Here is a 19,251-nt window from a genome sequence, read left to right as displayed (position 1 = left end):
ACTGGTCAGCTTCTTTTCTGTCTGTGTTTTCCCAAAGCCAGAACCACACTGGGCACTGAGTCCACCATAGTAATGAGAAATCATTTTCCGCAGAGAGCAATAAGCCTGGATAATGGAAGGCCACATGCTAGTACTTTGTCTAGAAGAGAGGAGAGGATATATGGCTGTGATGGGCTGCTGTGGTGTAACAGAATAATCTCTGAGCTTGGAGTCAAAAGACCTAGCATCAGACACCAAGTGCTAATTATTAGCTATACAACCTTGGACAATTGCTTAACCTGTCTGGACCTCGGCTTTCTTATCTATTAAATGAGAATAAGTATATCCACCAAATAAACTTCTGAAAGTTAAGTGAGATAAGACATAACAGTTTAAGACAGTTGAATTATTTAAGAGGTTGCCATATAAGTCTTGCCATTGAAATTTGTGGTTATTAATAAGATTGTTCCATTTCCTGTTTGATGACAATCCAAATGACTTCATGGACATAGGTTTAATCATAATGAATTCATGGATATAGTTTAAATTTGAAATGAAGTTTCATGGGCATTTAAAAATATTTATTTTTCATGTGTCATTTATGCAGACACTTGGACAAATGTAACCTTTGATAAATCATTGAGCCTCTATTTCTTCTTTTGTAAATTGGGACTAATATTTCCTGCCTTGATCATCACACAGGACTGTTGCATTTCTAAATATGGTATACAGTTTATGAAAGATTTTTGTAAAACAAAAATGCTAAACAAAAATCTGTTATTTTTTTAAATATTTTATTTTTATCACAAAGGAAATAGGAAAATAAAAATAAAAAGAAGAGAAAAAATCACTTAAATTTCTAGCAAACACAACTCCCATTAATATTTAATTGAATTTCCTTACATTATTTTTCAATATATAGTGTTTTAAAAATAATTTTAGTCATACTCCATGTATAATTTTATACCTATTTTCACTTGTTATATAATAAGCACTTTCTGTGACATTGTATATAATTGTAAAAATTCCTAATGACTCTATACAAGTCCCTTGAATAGGCAAATGCTACTTTTTACTTAGGCTACATTAATTTTCCTTTTATTAATATGGATGATGATGCATAGAACATCTTAGTCCATAAACTTTTCCATTTTTAAAATTACTTCTTTGGGATAGAATGTCTATCCTACAGTGATAAACCCAAGTCATTAAAAAAATATCATATTAGGGATGGTTAAATTGACTTTAAAAATTTGGGATGGACAGGAAATTTTAATAAGATTTCTGCATTCTGATTGTTTTAAAAGTGTCTTTAAGCCCCAGCTCCTATTTCAAGAAAGGAAACTGGAAATCACAAATGATGCTTTACGGAAGTAATTCATGCAAGAAAAATGGCAGTATGCAAATCAAAAGATAGTCAGGGAAAAGCCTTGAAATAAAAGCCTAAATCAAATGATTGGCAAAGTAAATGTGCATTTACATGTAACATGTTTAAATAAAATATTGCAGATGTGTATGTATCTATTTTAATGAAATTTTTACTATTTTAACCAAAATCTTTGATTAGATGACCAACTATGGGTCCTGATTATATTAATATATTTATTAACATAATGTATATTAATATAATTATTTACATAATTATATCATAAATAGAAAAACATTCGTGTACTGTATAAATATAATTAATTATATTAATAAAAATACATAATCATATATGACATGTGACCATATTATTATATGATTATATAATAGATCAAATAAGAAGTTTCTTCAGTGTTACCTATTTTTTTTCACAGAAGGTATTGCCAGCATCCGTTTGTACCTTCCCAAGACACAGACTGCAGGTTTGGTTACACAGAAAAGCACTTACCTATGTTTGCACCTTTCCATGAAGAATGTCTCTGTAAAAATGTTGTACTGGTTCTTTTTTTTAATCCATCTACTAAAGAAAAAAAAATCTCACCCATCATCGTCTCTAAGCGTTATGACTGCATATCTCCTCTACTTTACATTTTATGCCCCAAGGAAAGCAATAAAAGTGGTCAGAACATCTTTCCTTTTTATAATAGTCACTGCTCTCCCTGGCAGAGATACAGTGGTCTGGAGTGGGGACAGCCCCCACCCCTGCGTCGCCTGCCCCCACACGCCCAGTTGCTGTGCTCTGGACGATCTGGATAATTAAGACTTGCTTCTTCAGGTCGAGGGCAGGGTTAGTGCAGATGACATCAGGGTCGTGTGAGGCCTTGCATTTTGTCAAGAAGAAAGGAATAGTCGCATGCTTTTGTTCATCTTCTGTCTTGGTGTCCTGACACTGAGTCTCTTTTTATAAACAACAATGACAATAATGATGGCAATGATGAAAGGTCTGTCCTGGAGTGTGGAAACACGTTCAATTTTGACAGATTACAAAGCAGAGTCTTAGGGTCGTATGGCAGTTCCAGTTTCCTACTTAATTTTATTTGCCTCTGCTGTGCTCATCTCTCAGGAAAGATTATGATTAAAAAGAATAATAACAACAAGAATGTTATTCACAGTCAGCTCTTGACGAGTGAGATTTTCTTTCATTAGTAATTTTTGACTTGAGAGAAATTTTAGCGGATAGTTTCATTTTGTAAAACCCCTCTCCCTTAAATAGCCATAAATTTCTCCTCCTTGATCTGAAAATCCAATAACTGTAAAAGACATTTTGTATCATAGCCTCTCGTAGAATGTTTTGTTTTCACAAAGCGTTGTATTGTTACACAAAACCTGGAGACAGATTTAGCAGAGGGAGTTCAAAGATGCCTTAAAAGTGGTACCTACTAAAATCGCTCCCTTAAATCAAGTTTTTCTTCCCCCTTTGAAGTGTCTGTGGCCACAGCCCATGGATGGCCTTCTGTGAACAGCCCCCTTGGCTTCTGTTTTTCTCCTGTGTCTCTAATCACCCCCCAAGGTTTTCTCCACTGAGTTCTCTTTCTCATCCCAACCCCGAGCCTTGGGCAATGGTTAAGATCCCTTACTCCATCATCTCCAAACACTTCCCATCTGAGAACTTACCATTCCTGTCTAACTGATGCTTCACACACAGTAAATGCTCCTAAAGTTTTGAGTGAACGAATGAATGCACAACCTCTAAATCTCTTACGTGATTATGTCCCCTCACCCAATCCCAAGCTCCAGTCACACTGCTACTCCAGCCTTAGCATGTGTGACCTATTTCTCCCTTTAGCTCCTCTTCTCCTTCCCTGTCCAGTTGATTGTTTTTCTCCCAGATTCCTAGATTCCATGAAGGGCAACACCATTCTTTGTTTCCTTTTTATTTGGTCTTGTCCGAAGCCCTGCAACGTAAGCAGTGGGGTGAGGGACAAGATATTCCGATGCTGGGGCTGACGGGACGCTTTGTTCCTGACAGTCTTTGAAGCATCCAGACTCAGAACTTTAAACCAGTGTTGGTTCATCTTCATTCTTTCTCTCTCATAGTCATCCAGTCACTAAGTCATGTTGATTTTGTTCCTCAAATGCCGCTTATATCATCTCTTCTCCATTTTTCTGGCCACCGCCTCAGTCCCGGCCCTAATCCCACCCGTGGGGCCTGGTCTCTGGTGACAGTTTTCATTCATCTGGTCTCCCTCCTTGAGGATGTCCATGCTTTAATCCATCCTGCACACTGCTGCTCTTCCTTAACCATCTCCTTCCTGTTCCACGGAGTTTTAGGCCCAAGAGTCTTTACAGAGAGTTCAACGCATTTACTTTAGAAATGAGAAGATGAAGGTTCGGGGAGGTAAATTGCATTATTCAAGGGGCTCACACAGCCAATCACTCATTCTCTCCACAGGCGCCTTCAATAGCTCCCCAGTCTCTGCTTCATGGATATTCAGTCTGTTCCATTCTTCTATCCTTCTTCCTCATTTTTCCCCTAAGGGCTATTTTCTTGCCTTCGGCCCACAACGAGGCAGATGTAAAATCGAAAGAAACTGCCCACTTAGATAATAAAGATTATCCTCTTGGAGAGAAAGTTGCAGGGCCATATTTTTACTTCCAAAATACCAGATAACAAAGACCCAGGGAAGGAAAAAGAGAATAACACCAGAAGACCAGTTGAGGGATGAAAAATATTCAACATGAAAGGTGGAAGGTGAAAGGAGATGCTATTATCACAGAGCAGAAGAGACTCTAAGAACAGATAACCCGGAGCTGCCTGCTCCCTCCACTGTCATATATCCCTGTGCTCTATCTACCTCACATCTTCTTGGCCCACCTCTTTTCCCCCGCCACTCCTACAGTGACCCATGCAGGTGTGACCCTGTACATCTCTTGCTTTCTGCTTCTCTGACACCACCTGTGGGAGCTCCTTAGCCATTGCAACCCCTGTGCACAAGGGCGTTAACACTCCAGGAAGCAACCCTTCCCTAAACGGACTGGGAGGCGGAGCATACACACAGTCTTCTTCACCTCCAGGGCAGACAGTTCTGACACACGTTCTTCATAGCTCCTTGGAGAGTCTCTAGCGGGATCCCCAGCCTCAGTTCCCAAAACGGTGGTCTTCTTGATGACATACCTTATATTGGCTTTCCTTTCTTACCTGCTTCACTCTTCCCAGTCCCTTTCCCCTCCCCCTCCTCGGGACGAATTCCCAAAATCAACCATCCTCTTGCCAGCGCTTGTCTCAGGCTGCACTTCTGGGGGAAACTTGGACTAAAACATTCTCAACTCAGAATCCTCGTTACCTGTGGAAATCTACGGGTCGACCATCCGACCCCTTGTAAGTCCAACTAACAGAGATGGAAGCTGAATGGAGCAGTGGAAGAATTCCCCATGAATGGGACGGTAGGGGACCCATAGTCACTGCTACTTTTCGTTTCGATCCTATGCTGTGACGAAATGTGTTTTCTCTTACCCACCCGTGTGTGTGAGTTCTTTCAGCAGCATCCGACCCCTTGTAAGTCCAACTAACAGAGATGCAAGCCTGAGGACCGAGGGGGGCTGAATGGAGCAGTGGAAGAATTCCCCATGAGTGGGACAGTAGGGGACCCATAGTCATTGCTACTTTTCGTTTCGATCCTGTGCTGTGAGGAAATGTGTTTTCTCTTACCCACCCGGGTGTGTGAGTTCTTTCAGCGGGCATTGGGAACAGAAGTGTTGTGTGCTGATACGGTTGTTTTCCTAAATTCTTAGAATGAGGCCAAATCCCAGTGCCCTGAGTCAGGGGATGGGCATTCATGGAAGAGGTAGAACTCTAGGCTTCAACCTCAACTGAGAAGTCAAGCTTTAGTGGTAATAAAAGGGGATTTGTGTCCGTCTGGATTTCCCTATTAACAGCTCAGAGTTGTTCCTGGTTGGTGAAGGGTTGATAGCTTTTACCTGTGTACGTAGTAAAGGGTTAACTTGGTTTTGTCTTTGGCTCCTGATCTCTAGTCCCTTGGAATGTCCTACCTGATAAGAGTGTCTCTGTTTACCTGGGGGTCTCGGACCACACCAGATAGTCTAACAATGGGATGTTGGTGAGAGCTTTAGGCCAACGAGTGTCTGTTCTACCTTTGGAGGGGCTGGAGACTATGTCACCAAGATAGGGCTTCCTGACTCAGATGCTTGAATGGTTACAGGTGTGTTGACAAATGGATGCCCTCTGCCCTCCAAGGATGGTCAGGGCCCAAGGTGACTAAACTCCTAGGCTGGTTGTTCGCAGCCAAGAGCAGCCTGTATTTACCTCCAGTGGGCCATTTAAATGTTAAATGAACAAAAATGAAGCTTTCTTTTTCATTGCTCTTGAATGAAAAAAGGGAGCAGCCTCTCTAAGCTCTTTCATAAAATCACTCAGACTTTTTTCTGTCTTGGGTTATACAGATCATTGAAAATCCTGATAATTTCATACTAGTCCACCCTCCGGGCCTTTTTTTTTCAACTTCCTAAAGCAAAGGCTATCAAAGTCAGCATGTATCACAAGTCCCTGTATTCAATTGATTACAATGATTGTTTTTCTTCCCTGGTTAATTATAGTCACAGGTAGCAGGGTAATTATAAGGAATTTCATTACTGAATTCCTTTTTCAAAAATTTACTTAAATCAAAGATTCGTGGTTTCCATCAGTGACAGTAGGAAGTGGGGTAAGCTATGCTGTTTACGCAAGGGCACTTTGCTCTAAATTGTGAAACCCGGCTAGCTAGTGGAGAACCCTGATGGCAAGTTGAATTCTGAACTTGGGACATGGTTAAGACATCACTGTTTTCTGGGTCAATTGTTTTTTCTCAGGGAACTCTCATATTATACCCTGTTTTTGAAAAAGTACATGCTTTAAAAGATGATTAAAATGGTAACTTCTATGTTATGTATATTTTACCATAATAAAAAAGATATGAGACAAGAAGCTTTACTTCTGATCTTCCAGTTCCAGATACATAGAATATCGAAGAACTTTAGATATCACCTAAACATTTTGATTATTAAGCACTTGCTATTTATTCATTTATACCCCAGCTTATCTCAGAAAGAATTTAAGCAACTTAGAAGTATATGAAATATAGTAAGGTAATGTAAAATAAAAGTAGTAGGTAAAAACTTTTTTAAAAGAATGATAATTTTCAAGATTATTTTTAAAAGAATTTGATAATTTAAAAAATGATAATTTTCAGAAGATAATTTTTGAAATAGGGTAGACTCATGACATAAATACAGATATCAAAGTGAAAATGGGTTAAAGATTTTTATTGATGAGGAAACAGGTAAAGGTCTGACAACCAGTTTAAGGGAGAAGTTGAAAAACGTATTTCTAGATCAGGAATATTGAAATGAAAGTACAAATAGAGGCAAAACTGGTTCCTTTCACTGGGGAAGAAGCAAGTCAATTAACCTCTACTAGACAGAACAGAGCTTGCATATCTATAGACAATAATTATTATTCTCTACACTTTGAGTTATAAAATGGCTTTCAGAGGGTATCCTCTAGGGTTAGACAGTGCAGTTTCCAATGAAGCATAAATTTTTCCCTGCACATTAAACAAAACCAAGAATGAAGCAAATACAAAATTATATACTAGGTTGGAATAGGATGGGGAAAATTCTGTTTTCACAAAGACCTTGAAAACCACACCTAGTACAAATCTAGAGGGTTGCCAGCACAGCTTCGTTTTATTTGCCTCAGAATCCAACTGAGAAGTTGATTTTCAAGTCCAACCCAATGGATTTTATTTATCTTCTAATCCATGTAATATTCCCATATGTGCCATGACCTTTTATAGCACTATTATGATAAATACTTCAGGGTAGAAATATTTTTTCAGCTGTGTGAGTTTCTTCTTTTATGATTTTGGATGTTTTCACCTCTTTGCACAGTTTATACTTTTCATTCTTTAAAATAAAGACTGAGAATGTGATGCACCTATCATATTTCCTAATGGGATTGCATGAGTGGCATCCGAGGAACTGTAGATTCTTAAGTACCTTCAGTAGCATCAAGCTGTTGGCAGAAAAGATGAAATTTAAAACTGTCTTTAAAATTGACTGTGGCACTTCTTTAGGGGTCTTGGGAGAAGCTATAAATTAAGAGCCAACCAAAAGTCATTAGAATTGATCACCTGCTACTACCTTTATTCTATAGTTCAAAGTCATAAGGTTAGGCCCTCTGTTGGCCATAGGCCATACCAACCCTCCCAATTTATATAGCAAAGGAATTGTTCGTAACAGCCCAAGCCACTCCTCGGGAAATTTTAATCAGAGGAGAACTCAATCCCCTGAATTATCCAAATAGCATTTAAGCTCAGAGGATGAATAGTTTATCCTTGATACTCGAATTATATTGACTCTGGGTCTCCATCCTACCCAACAGGAAAATGGCTTTTTCTCTTCTCTGAGGACCTCTCTCCTGAGACTGCTCCAAGCAATCTTTAGGAATGCTTATTCAATACAAAGGGTCAGTTTGGATACTCTCACCTGAGGAAGAAAAAAATGGAAAATCGGCTGTCGGGAATTAAATTCTTTTCAGCTAGTGCTATTTGCTGCCACTAGGTGTCACTCTAGTCCAATTCAGTCCTTTTCCTGTTTTAGTTTTTTTTTGTTTTTTTTTTTTTTTAAGGACAGATTGAAGAAGGTAAACAAAAATTAAATGTAAAATCCTGTTGCAAAGCATCATGATATTATAAGGTGGTAATTTATAAGAGAAACTTGGATATGAGAGTACATGTATTGCCTACCGTTGTCACCTACCTGTTCTAAATCTGGGACCCTTACCGGTTTATACTCTAGGTGTTAGTGAAGCAGGTGGGGACGCGTGGGGAACACACGTCTGGAATGCAAGACCGTTGAGAAACTGGATTATTTGTTTTGGGATTTTTTTGGACGTTTACACCATCACTTTTTTTCTGTTCTGCTGAATCATTTCCATCAGCAAACAAACACTGTAATATCTCCCATTTTTGAAAAAGTCGTCCCTTGACCCTGTATCACCTCCAGTTTCTCCTCAATTTCTCTGCTTCCATTCACAGGAAAATTCGAGTTGACTGTACTCACTGTCTCCCCTTCCTCACCTCCCCTTCTCAGTCCACTCAGGCTTTTATTTCTGCCACATCCCCTGAAAAACACTCTTCGCCATGTTGCCAAATCTAATGTTCAGTGGATCCGCGGTACTCACCCATCCTGATGGCAAGTGCCATGGCCGATCACAGCCTACTTCCGCTAAACCCGCTCATCTCCAGGTTTCACTCTTCTGATTTACTTCTGACCTCCCTGGTCTCTTCTTCCGAGTCTTGGATGAATCCTCCTCGTCTTCATGATCCCTTGCTGAGGGGTGCTCCAGCTCCAGCCTGAGGGGGGCCTCAGGCATCTTCTGTAGCCAGCCCACCCCCAGGTGATCTCGTCCAGCCCCATCTATACACTATGACTCCCCAATTAATATCTTGTCCCTGACCTTCCGCTTCAACCCCAGCTTCCATATCCAGCTGCTTGTTTGATCTTGCCACTTGGTCTTAAGCTTAAGGTATCAACAACCTAACTCTGTTTTCCCCTCAAAACCTATTCCTCAAGTCTTACCCATATCAGTCAATCGAGTCACTATTTACCCAGTTGCAAAGGTCAAATACTGTAGCATCATTCTAGACTCTTTTTTCTCCCAGATTTCATTACCAAATCCAACCCAACGGCAACTCCTTTGGGCTCTGGCTTCAAGACGTATCCAGAGCAGGACCCATTCTCTGCACTATCACACCTGCACAGCACACGTCACCTCCGGTACCACCCTCCCTGCTCTGACCTTGCCCACTGCTTACAGTCCATTCTTCACATGCGAACAGGGGGAGCTTTCAACACAGTAAATCAGAGAAAATTATTTGCCTGCTCAAAATACTCCAGTGACATCGATTTCACTGAAAATGACATCTAAATAAATGCCTTGCCACAGCCTGCCTAGGCCCTGTGTGATCTGGCCTGATTATCTCTCCTACTTTATCTTTTGTGACTTTTCGGTCCACTTCACTCCCATTGCAGTGACTCCCTAACAGTTTCATGAGCCACCACGAGTCCTTTCACTGGCCACTCCTGCTCGGAGTCCTCGTCCCCCTTCGGGGTCTGGCTCCTGTATGGCTTCACCAGAGAGGTGTCCTCTGACCGTGCTAAGATGACATCTCCCCGACACCTTCATTCCCTGCTTTATTTCTCTGTATAGCACCCATCACTGCCTGACGTTAGATTATATATTAACATATTCATTTATTATTCGTTTTCTTCTGCTGTAAATATGTATCATGAGGACAGAACTTTGGTGAGTGCTCTCTCTGTCCCCAGCTCCTAGGCTAATAGCTGAGATGTAAAGGACAGTCGATAGATAGTTACTGTAGGAATCAATGGACTTGCAGCTGGCTGTGGCTAGAGACAGGCCGCTGGAACTGGAATGTAAGGCTCTGTCAGGACAGACTGCTCTGCTTCTGGTGTGCCGGGGTGTTAACCAGAGCATTACTTGGTAGTGACCGATATCGTGCCTGGGCCTCTAAAGCCAGCCAATCATTCTTGTATTCCCCCACGTTCTCTCTTAGCACACATACAAACACTTCCAACATTTAAGTCCCTTCCCAGACTGACATTCCCGTGACAGCACCTAACAAACACGTTCTCAAAAGAAATCAATAAAATTTATTGCATTTAGATATTTAGCTCTTGTTAATAGTCAATGAAAAACAATTCAAAGTGATTTCCTTATAAATTCACGACAATTTTTGTATGATTTCCGAACCCACTAGTAATATCCTTAAACTATCACCCTGAACATTTTCAAAGCTTCTTGCCAGGGTCAAAAATAATCCCTACAAGTGGACTGTTCAGTCATCTGATGCCCCCTCCTTCCACTGTCAGATCATCTGTGGGGGCCTGGGCAGATATTACCACTGATACCTGGGGTTTCCATGGTCTGATATGATCTCTGGCCACCTAAGTGAAAGCCTTTGATGACCTAGAACCACCACTAGTGGGCTCACAATAGTTGATCTGCCATCGGGCCTCTGGGTCCCAGGTCACTCAGAAAAGGAGATCTCTGACTCTTGGCTCACTGTGGGTGCCCCAAGACACCCCCTCAGGGCCAGAGTGGCTAGGTCCATACAAGGTTACTGGCTGCAGCCCCAGGATATCCTGAAAAATCACCCTTCCACCTTGACCTGTGCATCTTGGGATCAACAGTAGGGGAACCCCCTTCTTGCTTCTCAGACTCAAGACTCGGCCCATTTCCTACCTAAAAATGGGGCGTTCCTTGGGGGAGGGGGACTTGACCCTTATTACATAACTGTCAGTTGGTTGTTTTTTTTTTTTTTTTGGCAACATCAAGCCAAAAAGCAAAGCGACAGGCAACCTACTTGTACTCGTTGAAAGTCACCACTAACCTGCCAAATTGTAACTGTAAAGTAAGGTATTCTTAACTCAGAGCCAGAAGGCAAGCAACAAAAATTAACAACTGTGCCTGGCTTGTTCTTTCGGAAAGCAACTAAATCAAAATTTAGGTGGTGTTTAACCTTTAGACTATATGCTAATTATCACAGTTGTTAAAAGGATAGGGAAGAAAAAATCTCTTGGGTGACATTTCCTGCCAGGGGAGAGATGGTATGAGGTGGGGTCAGGGTGGAGGGGGCTCCCCAGGAGAAACATGACTTTGCATATTGGCTAAAAGATGAAGGAAAAAACCCCACGTCCTAAAATGACGTGGTGGAGGAGTTGGTGCAATTAAATGTTAATATCGCGCTCAGTTGCTGCCTGAGGAGACTGTTACAAGCCCATTTTATCCACCTGTCTTGAAACCTTTGCTCTGCTCCCTTCAGCCCAGCAACATTTTTAAAAGGCAGAACAACAACTTAAAGGGAGGACTGATGTTAATATGGTGACTTATTTATGGCGAAAGCTCTTAAAATCACCTCAGGCCATTTTCCTTTGGAACACTACCAGGATGAATGATCAGTATTTAATTATTTACAAAGTACTTTGCCATCACTTTTACTTGTTTTTCTCCATAGCACCTAATATTGATAGCCTCGGATGGAATAATATAAAGGAGAGATTTTAAAGTACAGAAAGTTAGATGATATTATTACATCATTACGATTATTATTCTACTTCTATTCTGTCTATCACTGTTCAAGCTATTCATCTTTCCAGACAGCAATGTTTGGAAAGCAGTTAAGACTTGCTGCATTTCAGAGAAAAAAGCTAAAAAATGGAGAACACATGAATCTTCCTAAAACTGCTTTCTGGCAGCAGTGTATGTGGCATAAGAAAACTGAAACATTTCATAGAATTCTCACTTTCATCGAACATGGGTGATTGTGCACATGCACGTGTGTGCATGTGTGCGCCCTCAGCACCTCATCGTCTTGGGAAGAAAGGAAGAAGAGAGTCTAGAGGTTTTTCCATTGCAGGAGTCTCTTTGTTGATGTTTGTTGAACTGCCACTCATGGCCAGTGGATCATTAATTTCATCATTAATTCCATTATTAATTTCTTTGTCAGCCACTAACCAGCTCATTCCCCACAGAGAAATCATCTCTTTCTCTGGTGTCACTGTTCCACCAACCTGTGCAGCCACTAATTGATATAATTGGCGACTGATAACTTGTTCTCTCTGTGGTGACTCTCTTGACATTTGCCCGAGCCGGAGGGTCTGTGAGTTCCGGTCACTCCTCACAGCACAGTCCCCGCTTCCCGTGGCAGTGACTGGCCTTTAAGCTAGCAGAGTGCTCTGGGCCGTGCTATTTAATATTTCACACACTCTGCTCAGCGTGACTCATTCTGTAAGAACAGGCAGGCTGCACTTCCTCACGCCTCTCATTACACGCCGAGTACATCCAAAGCCATCCGATAGGCACCTCGAATGTTGCTCTTCGAGGCCCGTTCAGGAACCCCCTTGTTTGCGATGCCTTCACGGAGTCACAGAGTCAGAAAAGGAGAGGCTGCTGCTACCTAGGAAAATGAAATCAAGCCCCGACCCCAATACATCTGTGGGGTAGCACCTGGGGGCAGGGTAGAAAGGGAACATGGGAGGCTTCATCCCTCTTGCAATCAACTAAGGGTTGCCTTTTTTAGTTTTTTTTTTTAATTTTTAAAAATTAAAAAAAAATTAATTCAAGTACAGTCGGCATACAATGTTATATTACTTTTCCAGGTGTATAATTTAGTGATTTGAAATTTACATAGCTTACAATGTGCTCCCCACACTCAGTCTAGTAACCATCTGGCACTGTACAAATTATCACACTATTTCGACTATATTCCCCCTCACTTTTTTCTCCCTTCTCTCCACCCACTTCCTCTCTGGCAAGCATCAGTTTGTTCTTTGTCTCTAAGAGTCTGTTTTTATTTTGTTTGGTTTATTCATTTGTTTTGACTTTTTAAAATTCCACATATAAGTCAAATCACAATGTATATGTCTTTCTCTGTCTGGCTCATTTTGCCTCGCATAATACCCTCTAGGTCCATCTACGTTGTCCCAAATGACAGGATTTCATTCCTTTTTTATGGCTGAGTAATATTCCATTGTATGTGTACACCACAACTTCTTTATCCATTCCTCTATCGATGGGCACCTAGATTGCTTTCATACCTTGGCTATTGTCAATAGTGCTGCAGTGAATGAGAGAGACCTTCTCTTCTAGAGGTGCCAGGGACGAAAAGGGAGTCAGAACGTGGAGGCACCTGCTGCCCAGCAGGGGTCCCTCTGTCGTTTCGCCTGGATGAGCGAACATGCTGGGTTTCTTTGTGCTCAGCGATGCCAGCACTTGCCTCCGGCTCCTTCGTGCTGGGGATGACATCAGGGGCTGAGACTACAGGGTCCGCAGGGCAGAATCTGCCTCCCATGTGCCACGAGGACAACAAGCTCTCGAGGCCCCTCCATGGTAGGGGCAGTGCTGCTACTCCTTATGGCACCTTTTTGTGAATTAGAAAAGGGGTCCCTTTCTCGAGGCTCTAGACTATGTGTTGGATAGTTGTTGTAATAGACACGCACATATACAAATGACAATGGTAAGAATGGTGCTCTTGAGACTTGTGCAGTGTGCTCGGAGGAAGTGGAGGCAGGGACGATAGTGAGGCACAGCTTTGGTGGCTTCAGTGGAGACCAGGCCTTGGTGGGCCACATAATCCTACAGAACTGGCATGGGGATGGTAGCGGTAAAAGTGTGTGCCCAGTCCGCGGGCCCAGAGCAGATGACAGAGTGGTGACCTGGAGAAGGTCAGGTGTGTCGGGCCTGACAGTGTCCTGGCTCAGGACTTGGCCCTAGTGTCACAGGCTTCTTGGACGCTTCCAGCACATCAGCAGGGGAGGGAGGAAGGTGCAGCGTGCTGGAGAACCCAGACGGGACCTTCTGCGGGAAGCAGCAGTTAGAAACACAGTCTGCCACAAGAATAGCTCGGGAGTTGCCCCAGGTCTCTGCTGGAACCAGAAGGCTCTTGTGCGGGTGGGGGGTGAGGGTTACGGGCGTAAGTCAGAGAAGTGCTGCTCGGTTACTGTGACTGTGGTCAGTTGGGCTCCCCCATCCCTGAGCTGGGAAAACACTTGTTAAACCACAAATGCCCACGATAAAGGCTCCTTATCACCCCAAAGGAAAGTAGTTTGATTGTTTCTCTCCTCTCGACCACTCTAATCTCCCATCTGGACCTCTTTTCTCTGGCCAAGGCTACCTCACTGCTGTAAACAGCAGAGAGCAGACTGGCAAGAGAATGAGATTCAGGAGACCAGTGCTCTTCAGATTCTCCCAGGGAGGAAGGGAAGGGAACAGAAATCATTTGAGCCTTAGTCATGCCTTAGGCCTTGCGTGCTGAACTTGGCCCCGCTTTGAACATGGTCTTTCATTATCGAACAGTCTTCACGAGCCCGATCTTCTACATATCTCTCCTTTTCATCTTTGCAACAACCTTGAAAAGTAGGTATAGTTCACAGAATAATAATAGCGGCCTCCTTCAGTTGTCTCCGTCCTAATCCTCGGAACCCAGGACCATGTTCCGTCTGTGGTGAAAGGGACTTTGCGTATGTGATTGAGTTAAGGACCTTGAGATGGGGAGATTTCCTGGGTTATCCACACGAGCCCCGTATCCACGCAGGACCTTTATTAAAGTAAAAGAAGGTGGGAGAATCAGAGAAGGCGATGTGGCCGTGGAAGCAGAGTCAGGGATGTGATGTTAGAAGGACTCGACCTGCCATTTCTGCTTTGAAGACGGAAGGGGCCCCCAGCCAAGGAACGTGGGGGAGCCACCGGAAGCTGGAAAAGGCAAAGAAACGCAGTGGGAATACAGCCCTGATGCCGTCTTGATTTGGGCCCAGTGAGACCCATTTTGAACTTCTGACTTCCAGAACTGTAAAGTAAATTTGTTTGTTTTAAGCTACCATGTTTGTAGTAATTTATTAACACATCGATAAAAAAACTAGTACAGTAGGTATTTTTGTCTCTATTTTATAGGGGAGAAAACTGAAACTTATAAGAACCTGAACCAGGACTGAAATCTAATTCTCTATGACTTCAAAGGCCACACTTCTTCCTGTACTCCATTGCTGCCCCTCTTAAATTTTTATAACTAATGTCCTTACTGAAATCATTAAATATTTAATTGCTGGAACAACTACTTTAGAAAGAATCACTAATGGCATACTTCTGAATATATCTGTTTGCCACAAGTAATTTGTTGAAAGAAGGAACCATCGGAGTTTACGAAAAGAAAAAAGAAAAGCATCAGAGTGTATGAGGGGGAAAAAAACCTCCAGGATATCCAAATTTCCCTGTGGAAGCACGTAATTCTAAGAGGACTAACAAAATAATCACTCTTTAGCTTGTTTATTCATTTGGTTGAATTTATAAATTATCCTACATATACTTAATAGGACGTTGGTCATAAAAACATATACAACATCATTAGTCATCAGGGGTATATAAAATAAAACCATAATGAGTTAGCATCACACATCTGCCAGAATGGTTGCAATTTAAAAGACTGAGCATTCAAGTGGTGGTGAGGATGCCGAGAAACTGGAACTCTCATAAATCGCGGGTAGTACAGCCACTTTGAAAAACTTCTTGGCAGTTGCTTATAAAATTAAATATGTATCTACCCTATTACCCATCAGCTCCACTCCCAGATATGTCTTTTAGGTGTATACATTTGTCAAAACCCATCCAACTCTTCCCTTAATACCTCTGTATGTAATTTATCTCTCAGGTTTTGAAAGAACCAGGAGTTGAAACAAGAAAAAAACAACAACAGCAACAAACCTCACCTACAGTGGAGTTCTTCCCACTATCAGTGTGTGTGGCCTTTCATTCAGAAGGTGAGTAGAGTGATGGAAAGAGCCCCAGGCAGGAAGCAGAAGCTCCCTTCTGGCCCCAGGCCCTGCCTTGCTTAGATACATAGATGGACTTGTGGGATTCGTCTCATCTCTCTGGGTCTAAGGTCCTTATCTGCAGGAAATACGAGCTGCCTTAGATGACCTCTTAGTTTCCTCCTAACTCTAAATTCCAGTAGTTACCATTTTAAGTAGCAAATCACATTAGTTTAGAAGTTTCTAGTTGACCGAGCACTGCTTTTTCAACACACTCTGGTTCTAATCTATGATTCAGTTGATACTGGGTTATTGGTTAGTAATAAAACTCTCAGAGATTACGTTTTCCTACGGGAAACTTGCATCCACTTGAGCAGACAGTTTCCAGGAATCTCTGAGAAAAGTGAGTGTGGGCAACAAGCCTTCAGATCATGGGCATTTCCTTTATCTAGATACAGCAGATAGGTGTATAATCATAGAAGTGTGGGGATTACTAAGAAGGTGCTCTTTAAAAAGCTTCGAGCGAAAGGGTAACATGACAGTAAAAATACCACTGGACTGATAGATAGGCTCTGTGGTCTTAGACAAGCCAGTCACATGTTTAAATGATATTTTTATATCTACACTGTTTGCTTTCCCAGGGTTGTTAAAAGATGAAATGAGATCTTGTCAAATAGGTAAAGCATGTTTTAACTTGCAAAATGTTGTACAAATATAAAATGGTTGGTTATATGTAGAGAGGGGAGAAAGCAAATGTCAGGGAGGGGACATTTCTACAAATAAGAGTGGAGGTCTGGTCAGTAGCTGTCACTGCTCTGATGTGATGTAGGAGATAATGAGAGAGAGGCTGGCTTTTTATGGGCACAGAGGTAAAGGTATTTTAGAAGGATTCCCTTGGTTGCAACTGAACTCATGGCAATCCCTGCTGCTGCCTGCATTCTCTCAGCTCAGCCCCTACATTCTGTCTGGAGGAAATCCAGCCTCACCTCAGCTGCAAGGTGATTGATTGAACTTTGGTTTGGCACGCTAGATCGGGAAGAGTCCAGAGAGCCAAATGTCCATAGCTGGAGGTGGGGGAGGAACCAAAGAGACTGTTTGGGGAAACTGAGTGTGTAGGACTGCTGAGGCTCTGCCCCACTGTGGAGCAGGGGTGGAGGTGGAGAGTTCGGGTAGGAGGGTGGGCTGGCAGAGAGAGGACCCACAGGAAGCTTTATAGCAGAGGGGAGAGGCTGGAGAGAGAGGAAAGAGGAGAAGAGAGGGATGGGGAACAACTTCCACAGAGCACAAACCCTCTCAACAAACTGTTGATATTTGATGTTATTATTTCCCCACTGTTACAGTCCCGGGACCTGAAACAGTTCTAGCCGTGCAGGCAGTGCTTAATAAATTCTGGCCGAATGAACTGGATGGATGCATCAGCAGGGACCCTCCACCCACACAGTGCCCGGAAGAGGAGAGTCCTCACCCATCTCTCTGGTTTGGGAGTCAGGAAGAGAGAGGAATTCAGTAGACTAATGCAGCCAGATATCTAAACTATTCAAATCATGCATCATTAATGCCCTTTTTCTGATTCCCCAAACCTCGCAGGCGTTCTTGATTCTTTCCTTTCCTCTATATCCAGTCCAGGATCCTCATCCGTCGCACCCCACAAAATGTTTTTGAATCTTTTTGTCTTCACCATGGCTCTTACTCCAAGCCCCATCGTTGCCCATCGAGACTATTGCAGTCATCGACCTTTTAACTGTTCTCACTGCTTCCGCTCTGGCTTCCCATCCACCCAGCTGCCACGTGATCGTTTACGAAGTCGCTCCCATGCCTGAAATCATCCAGTTGCTTCAAACTGCATGCAGGACAGTGCCCTAACTCATCATGATAACCCTGGAAGCCCTATGAGAACTGACCTCCACTTTCCTTCTCTATTTTGTCCCCCACCCATCTGTCCCTCACTTATTTTCTTATATCCACAGAGGCCTTCCCTCTGCTCCCTAAACTTGCCAAACTCTGCCTCAGGACCTTTGTCCCTGCTACTTCCCCAGCCCTGGCTCAAAAGGCTGCCTTTTTCTCGTCATTCAGAAAGCCTTCCCTAATACGCCTAGCCCTTGTCACCAAGGACAACCTATTCCTCATCTCGTTTTGTTTTCTTTATAGGACTTATCTCTGTCTGGCGCTGGTTTTAATTGTTGTTTACTTGTTTCCGGGCTCCTCTTTCCTAGGAATGTGTTCCTGCATGGGCAGGGCATTGTAAATATTGTTGACCGTTGTAGCCTCTTTCCAAAATCTCTGTTAGTAGTCACTAAATAAAATTTTTTGAATAAATGCCCGCTCACCAAGTGAACTTCTGACTCGAATTTAGTTTTCCAAAGAAACTGCTTGTAGATGATGCGCCAGCCAGAGGACAGGGATGTCTATTCGTCCTAATAGCTCTAACTTTCGTATTAAGAAATACATGAATGCTTGAGTTTGTACGCTTCAGCCTCTGTGAATTTGGTTAATCTGAGTCTGTCCCTAAAAGATGACTTCTCCCTCAGGGCACCGACAAATCAGGCATCTGAGCCTGCAGACTCGAGATCTGTGCTGCACACTGAGTCATTAGCTGACAAAGGGCACCCTGCCTGGGTGAGCCCTGACCTTGCCCTCGTGACCTTCATGGCCTCCTCTGGGCTTCCTTTAGAAACTTCTCTAGGAATAAGCAGAGAAGAGCTCCCGATAGATTGTGGACTCTTTCAGTTCTATCCCAAATGCCATCATCGCACGATGCCCTCCTTTTTTCAAAAGCGTAACTGAGACAGGCTACACTTCTGAAGAACAAAAAGGAAGATAATAAGCTAATAGCTATTAAGTGCTTTACTGCAACTGAGACAGGCTACACTTCTGAAGAACAAAAAGGAGGATAATAAGCTAATAGCTATTAAGTGCTTTATCAGACACTAAGGACTTTACAAATATTATCTCACTTAAAGCAATACGTCTAAAAACTATGGAAAATAAAATATAAACTCTGTAAAAGAGTCGGATATTCAAGATGAGATAACACAAAGGATCAGATTGTCAGATCAGACTCACAGGAATTAGAGATCTTGCCCAGCAACGAGGTAGTAACAATTCTGAGAATACAGGTAGTCGTGAGGTACAGGTGAATCCTGCAGATTCTGGTCCATGAAAGCTGCTCTCTGAGTCCTTTCTTGCCACATTAGGATTTGCTCTGGCCCAGATTTAACATATGAGGTCTCTAAGCGATGTACATGGTCATCACTAAGGCAAAAAAGAACACCTTGCGTCATGTAACATCTCAATTTTATATTTGCACAGTTTACAAGTCATTTTCCAGGAAGCTGTGCCCCATAAATTCAAAGATTCCAGGTGCGTTTAGCTCAGCCATTCTAGACTGACCAGGTATATTCACCTAAAAAGTTTTTCATAGATAAAGACTCTCTTACTAGTAAATACCCATCAGTTTCCTTTCCAGAGGTCTATCATTAATATGTTTACAAGGAGATTTGATCAAGCCAGCTAACTTCCTCC

At 42.4% G+C, this 19,251-nt stretch overlaps 1 long non-coding RNA gene across 2 annotated transcripts in view; it reads left to right on the top strand.

The window, feature by feature from the left end:
* LOC107195689 overlaps positions 1-19,251 on the top strand; it is a 36,336-nt gene that overhangs the window by 5,815 nt on the left and 11,270 nt on the right. Inside the window, exons 3-4 of one of the 2 annotated variants that reach the window (XR_003046347.1) lie at positions 15,630-15,738; positions 17,070-18,013. This is a non-coding gene — a long non-coding RNA (uncharacterized LOC107195689). Of the gene's footprint in view, positions 1-15,629; positions 15,739-17,069; positions 18,014-19,251 lie in introns of those variants that run through there. The other variant, XR_003046348.1, reaches the window with a different exon arrangement.

This window comes from Pteropus alecto, unplaced genomic scaffold (assembly GCF_000325575.1).
Source record: "Pteropus alecto unplaced genomic scaffold, ASM32557v1 scaffold21, whole genome shotgun sequence".
Taxonomy (NCBI): domain Eukaryota; kingdom Metazoa; phylum Chordata; class Mammalia; order Chiroptera; family Pteropodidae; genus Pteropus; species Pteropus alecto.
This window is presented reverse-complemented; position numbering and strand designations above follow the sequence as displayed.